Source organism: Pseudonaja textilis, chromosome 1, assembly GCF_049901715.1.
Source record: "Pseudonaja textilis isolate UNSWEBS1 chromosome 1, rPseTex1.2, whole genome shotgun sequence".
Classification (NCBI taxonomy): domain Eukaryota; kingdom Metazoa; phylum Chordata; class Lepidosauria; order Squamata; family Elapidae; genus Pseudonaja; species Pseudonaja textilis.
In genome coordinates, this window is record NC_141990.1 from 39514507 (window position 1) to 39521190 (window position 6684).

General features: G+C 41.8%; 1 pseudogene; it reads right to left on the minus strand.

The window, feature by feature from the left end:
• Window positions 1–511: 511 nt before the first annotated feature.
• Window positions 512–5811, minus strand: LOC113433049 (transmembrane protein 121 pseudogene; annotated as a pseudogene).
• Between the last annotated feature and the right edge of the window lie 873 nt (window positions 5812–6684).

Genomic DNA, 6684 nt, shown 5'->3' on the forward strand with positions numbered 1-6684 from the left:
CTTTTACCAATTTTTAAGATGTTATTGTTTTTCTTTCTTTCAAATATGTAATGTAATTAAAGGCATAAGTAATAAAGTTACAACTTATACTATGAATCCAAAAAATGTGGAGAGGAATACTGCAGATTTGGGCTGGCCAGTTCAAAATTTCCTCTGAAGGCAAGTATGTATGTGTTTTCTGCAAAACATATGCACATACAAAAAGTTAATGGAAAAACCTAACTGTGTGTGAAGTTTGGTTTTCATAAGCTAGATCTTCTAGATGCAATTTTCTAATTTAGGTATACATTTTTACATAGGTGTTTATTAAAAAGCTTACACCAATTTTTTATCCTGGAGAATTTACAAATAGTCTCTGAATTTTCTTTTTATTTATAATTTCTGGTTTTGGCATGTGACACCGAAAATGGTTCCAAACCAATTAAAAAACTGAGTAAAGATTTTTAATTATAAAGAAAGGAGAATGTGCTGTATTCCAATTAATTAAACTTCTGACTACAAATCCTGTGAAATACATATGTGGGAGTAAATGCTACTGACCCAAGTGGGAGTTTCTTAAGAGTAAGCTACAAGTCACAGAGGACGTTTCTGAACAGAAAGCCTTTTATCAGCTGCAAAGTAAGTTTCACACGTCTAAACTGTAAGCTGAACGTGATTGTATAAAAGTCGGCTGCACTTTTTTTTTTTTTTGAAGAGGAATGGCAAGACTGCACTAAGAATTCCGTTGAAGAAATCAAGAAGGATAGACAGTCCTTTGGTTTGCTCCCTCCCTCTTTATTTATTAATATTTATCTATAGTGCAGTCTAAAATGGTAGCACTGGAAATACTTGTTCAAATTTTGCCTTGCAAATAAATCAAGTATCTTTCAACGTTCTCTTTCTTTCCTTTGGCTTAAATGAGCAAAAATAATCTCTTACGTCTTAAATGAGCAAAAATAAAGTAATCTTTTACTTCTTAGTCCAGTAGTGACTAAACTATAAGTACTAGAGCAGCGGCCTCCAACCTTTTGGGCACCAGGGACCGGTTCCATGGAAAGAGATTTTTCCATGGACTGGAAGGGGGCTTGGTTTTGTGTGCTGCCTGCATCGCGCAGATGGGGCTGTATGGCCCGGTTGCTGGCATGCCACAGACTGATGCTGGTCCATGGTCTGGGTCCATGGTCTACCAGAGGGCTTCTCTTCCTGGACATCCATGAGATATTTGAGGGGAATTGCATTTGCACCATTCTATCTGGACACAGGTGGCCTTCCCTGTTCTGCTGGTGCTGGGTAGATTAATCTGAGTTGTACAGGCCATTCAGGTCTTGGAGTTCTCCTTCGATGGTCCTTGCATAGTATCTGTCAAAGGATACCCCTGATCCTGGAGTGTATTTTAACTGTGATTCAGCTTTAGGTCTTAAAGGCTGGCTTGCACACATACAGAAGTGATATTCAGGAGGACAGTATTACATAATTGATGATTTTAGGGGAATGTGGTGCTATAAAGTTGGAGGCTCTATGCCTTACCCCAAATGTTCTTTTTCCAATGCTTTAGTTTAACTTTTCTTGTGGTCTATATAAATCCAGGTAATTAACAAACAACCATGCTCATGTTCTCGCTTTACTTAAGGAAGAGAAAAGGCTCTTCCTCAGAGCAGGAAGCAGCTGCTATTCTTGGTCTCTTCTTAGCTTTGTATTATAAAGTAGCCTGGCAACTTTAATTTCTGCAAAAAGCCCTCATTTGGCAGAAAGTACACATTTCCAAAAGGCAGCACACGTCTTTTGGCAGTCTATTCAGTGAGGGAGAGAAAAGGTGTGGGGAGAACTTGGAAGAAGATAAAAATTGTGCCCCAGAGAAAGAAACAGGACATCTCACTGTGGCCAACCCGGCATAACCATCCCACCATGAGAACACTTGCCATGGGACAATTCCATGTTGGGATACTCAACACGATAAATATTATCCACCATCATTTCTTGAACATTATTGGCATTGACAAAAATGTAAAGAATGCAGAAGAAACAATGGTGGATAACATTTATCTTGTTAAATTATCCCACATGGGAGTTTTTCTAAAGTAAATTGGTGAGTTGGCTGCGGCAAAATGGCTGCACTGGGTTGGTCATGGTAAGATGGCTATACCAAGTTGGTTGGCTGTAGCGAGATGGTTGTGGCGAATAGACCCCCAAGAGAAGGTGTGAGATCTTGACTCTGAACCTGCCTGCTTATTACTTCCTTCTGCCCTACTTCCCCCCAGCATGTGGCGGGGCCACCACAGAGCAATCTTTTGAGTGCTTTGGAAAAATGAAAGTTGTCACCAATGGACAAGGTGAGTCTTTAAATCTTTGTGGAAAGGCCATTTGAATAAACACAGCTCACTATGGAGACAAGGGAGAAAGGTCTATCTGTCAATAGTCTCTCCTATTGCACAATTAAAAGGATTCCTGGCCTAGAGGCAGGTAGGAAGTTATTATGGCATGGTCTATAATGGAGAAAGAGGCTGATTGTGGAATTTTGTTATAGTTAATCTATGAAACCCTGAATATTCAGAGAATTTGCCTTCTAAATAAAATTCTACAGGATCCTGATAGAGCACAAAAATGAGCATATCTGTCCACCATCTCCCCACGGATGCAATAAAACTGAACACTCTTGCATCTGCAAAAGGAGACCACCCTGGACAATTTTCAATTTATTCCTCCTGTCTGGCGCACCTAGGGCTGTCTCTACACAATTACTGTCAGGGTGATAATATTGCTTGACAAGCATAGCTGCACCAGCAGCTCCATGATCCATAAAGAAAATATGTTCAATGCCAATCCTAACCAATTTTCAATGTATAGTTTGAAACCATACCTTAGGTGGATTTTAAGAGGAGTTAAACAACACTGAACCTGAGAAACCAAGTGGGTAGTGTTTTGTGTGTTTCTATCCTCTTGGTTTCCTACAATCACTTAATACCTTCTTATCCTTCAGGACAGTATGAAGCACAAACACTAATCTGATCACTGAAAGATGTTGCAAGGCACTTGCACAGGGAAATGGGACAAACCTTCAAGCTTGGTCTTCATTTTATTGAGAGAGAAAAAATATCCATGAAAAAGAAGCATGGGAAAAGGATCACAAGCCAGCATGTTTCCACAGGAAAGAGAACATGGTCCTGGAACCACTACAAATCTGGGCATCCCATCCCCAGAAAATTAAATAGGCAGGCAGACACAGATGTAGAGTCTTTCAACCATCCCAGAAAGGAAGGTCACATTCTGAATGGATGTCCCCGATAGGTGAAAAGATGCTTTCCTCATATTCACAGATGTATTCTATGCAACAGAGTTGGCCATATGCCCAAACAGCTTTCATTACAGAATGATTGGCTACAGGAAAGGCACAGGAGGGAATTAATCACTTGCTGCTGACTGCTGTCCACTGGCAGATTATTGATTCAGTGGCTCATACTTTCCCAGAGATCTGCCCATCAGTTTCTACGGCTTGCTGGCTTGCTCCTTGGCAGTAGGGCTGGGTTTTGTTCTGGATCATTCCTGAAATGACCTTATTTCAAAAGAGGTCACTGTTAGCAGTACATCTGTGTAAGAAAGGAAGGGGAGGGAGCACTCACTGATAAACTTTCAAGATGGACCAGCACTGGCTTGGTGGGGCCTGATACATTTGGTTCCTCTTTGCTTTTGATCTTAATGATCATAGACATTAGATGTTCCTTGCCACAAGGCATGTGGGTGCGCAGCATGTCATGTATTTTCCTGGGCCAATTCCTCAGGGCAGGGGATCTGATTCTGGGGTTTTAGTAGATGCATGACAGGCTGTGGTTGGGAAGAAAGATTATGCTGTGGGTTACCTGTGCCATGCCCTGCTGCTGTGTGATACAAATGTTTCTTATACTGCACAAACATGCAGACCTTAAGAACAATGGCCAGCACATTCTTCCCCATGAAGATCCCAGAGACACGAATGTCCCGGAAGAATAACATATTGCTTCCTCTGATGAAGATGGTGGTGATATTGATTGTAAGCATGCTCAGAATTGGGTACAGCATCATGCGGTGGGGCACAATGCTGATTCCTTGCATACTAATTTCACACAGCGACACACAAGGCAGAATCAAGAGGAGGATGTAGCAGTAGAAGAACATCAGGCCTTCAGCCCAGATGGGTAACCCTTTCTTCTGAGGCTCCCAGAGATTGGCCTGAATGTCCAGCACATCCAGCATGTCGACAATGACCCAGAAGAGACGATTGCGAAGATCTTCCTTTTTCTTGAACGTCCTGACATACTCCATATGCTCTGTAGCCACCAAAAGCACATAGAGGGCTGGGATGCAGATTGACAGTAGAAGGGTCAATGCTTTGCGGGCCATGAGGTCCAAACTTTTCCTGTCAGCCTTATAGTTCTGATAAATGAAGTAGACTTTGATTTCCAGCACAAAGACATACAGGAACCAAAGGATCATGGCATAGCCTCGCTTAGCAGTCCTCACTTCAGCCCCAACCCAAACAGCAACATACCTGAGCACCACCAGGAAGCAGATGTCTCCAACTGAGACCATGATGCAAATAGCCAATTTCCTAGAACCCTGGTTCTGTTCCACCAGATAAGCATCCATCAGCACCATGCTGCTCATGATGAGTGTAGTGGATAGGCAGACATGGGACTTGTTAATAGGAGGGGGAGGAACCATTCTGAAACAAAGAACACATATTATTAGTCCAACAGAATTTATGTGCAGCCATGGACTTTCTCTAGGCTCATTGTTAGTACTCATTGTTTGGCATGTGTGGGATGTTGACTAACTGTCTCTCTTCATCTAATTTCCCTATAGTTGAATAAACACACCTCATAATATGTTATAAGTTGTCAAAGAAACTGTACAGATATAACATTCAAGCAATGGAAACTGAACAGGGACCTTTAATTCAAGCCATGATGAATGTACTAAATGCACGCTCTGTGTAAAAATTTCCAATACGAACATAATAGTATGATGCTTTCAGTACTTAGAAAATATTTATTGCAAGCTTCTTTTTCCCTCTGTGCAATATGGAAAAAAACATGGATAACACTGATTTTCCTCCTATCACTTTCCTTCTTTCCTTCCTTCTGTCAAGACCTCCCATCCATCCGGACAAACTTTTGGAATTCCATGGGGAGAAGCTATCAGTGAAAATGATCTGATCTCTTTTATAGCCACCATCCAACCATGAGTATCACTGAGAGATCATTCCCTTTAGTAAAGCTTTAATGATGATCTGAATATTTGATTTTAAATAAAAATATATTCTAGCGAGGGATGGATTGATATTACATTTTATGGAGATGTTTTGCAGAATCAATGACATCCAATTCTCAAATTGCCAGCACAAGTTGTTAATTCTATTGTGACCTCAGAAATGTGCCTTACAGCACAGATTATGAATAAAATTCAAGTTCTTATGTTACATGTGCTCACAGGTTCAGTTTATGGTCCCTCATTCACAGCCTGTCAGACACATAGATCTTGTAAGCCAGGGATCCGCAACCCCCCAGTCTGTGGACTGGCATTGGTCCTCGGCATGCCAGCAACCAGTCCGTGGAAACAAGCGAAGCCCCATCCACGGAATGCAGGCAGCATGCAAAACCACATTCCCTCTGGTCTGTGGAAAAACCTTTCTCCATGGAACTGGCCCCAGGTGCCCAAAATGTTGGGGCCCACTGTTGTCTTCCCCTTTCTTTCTACTTCGACTCTCCAAATGGGTGCAGCGAGAGTGGACAAGATACACAGCCCCAGTCAACAGCTTGGAAATAACTAGGGACAAATACCCATTTCTTTCAACTGAACATTAAGGCAAATCAGGTTCAACTGTACTGGTTACGTGCTATGCTCGCTCTTTCTCACACAGACGCATAAACACTCATTCACGCTTACTTAATGTCCTTCTCAACTAGGCTGCCAGGTATTAGCTAAAAGGAATGGAAACTGCCAAGCTTGGTTCCAAAAATATTCTCAAGGAGTGGCTGGGCTTGTAGACCTTTTTGTCCCCAAGGCTTTTTGCTTTATTGACAAGCTGGGATAGATGGGGACCCCCTTCCATATGTTCAGGCCCAGCTTCCTTTGAGTGGTTCAGGTGATTTTTTTCCCCTTTGTTCTCTTAACAATTTGCTTCCTTCTTATTTATACCTCTAAGGGACCTTGCAGAGAATGTTCCTGGCATTTTGCCCTCTCTGCTTACATGCCCATTTCCTCTTCACAGGTAGTCCTCAACTCACGACAGTTCATTTAACAACAGTTCAAAGTTACAACTGCCTCAGAAAATGTGACCCATCGTCAAAGTTACGACCATCACACCATCCCCATGTGATTGCAATTTGGGCACTTGGGAACCAGCTTGCATTGACAAGGATTGCAGCATCTTGCAGCCATATGATCACAATTAGCAACCCTCCCAGTCAGCTTCCGATGAGGAAAGTCAATTGGGGAAGCTGGATTTGCTCAATGACCATGGTAAAAATGGTTGTAAAATCAGGTCCGGTCACATGAGTGGCTCAGTTAATGATCACATCACTTAGCAACCAAGATTCTAGTCCTAATTGTGCTCATAAATTAACCTGTAGTTATGGTAACTTCTGACTAAGTAATCCCACACATTGCTACCATCATGTATGTGAGCATTGTATCCAAATTTCGGAAACAGATTGAAAATGAATTAAAGGC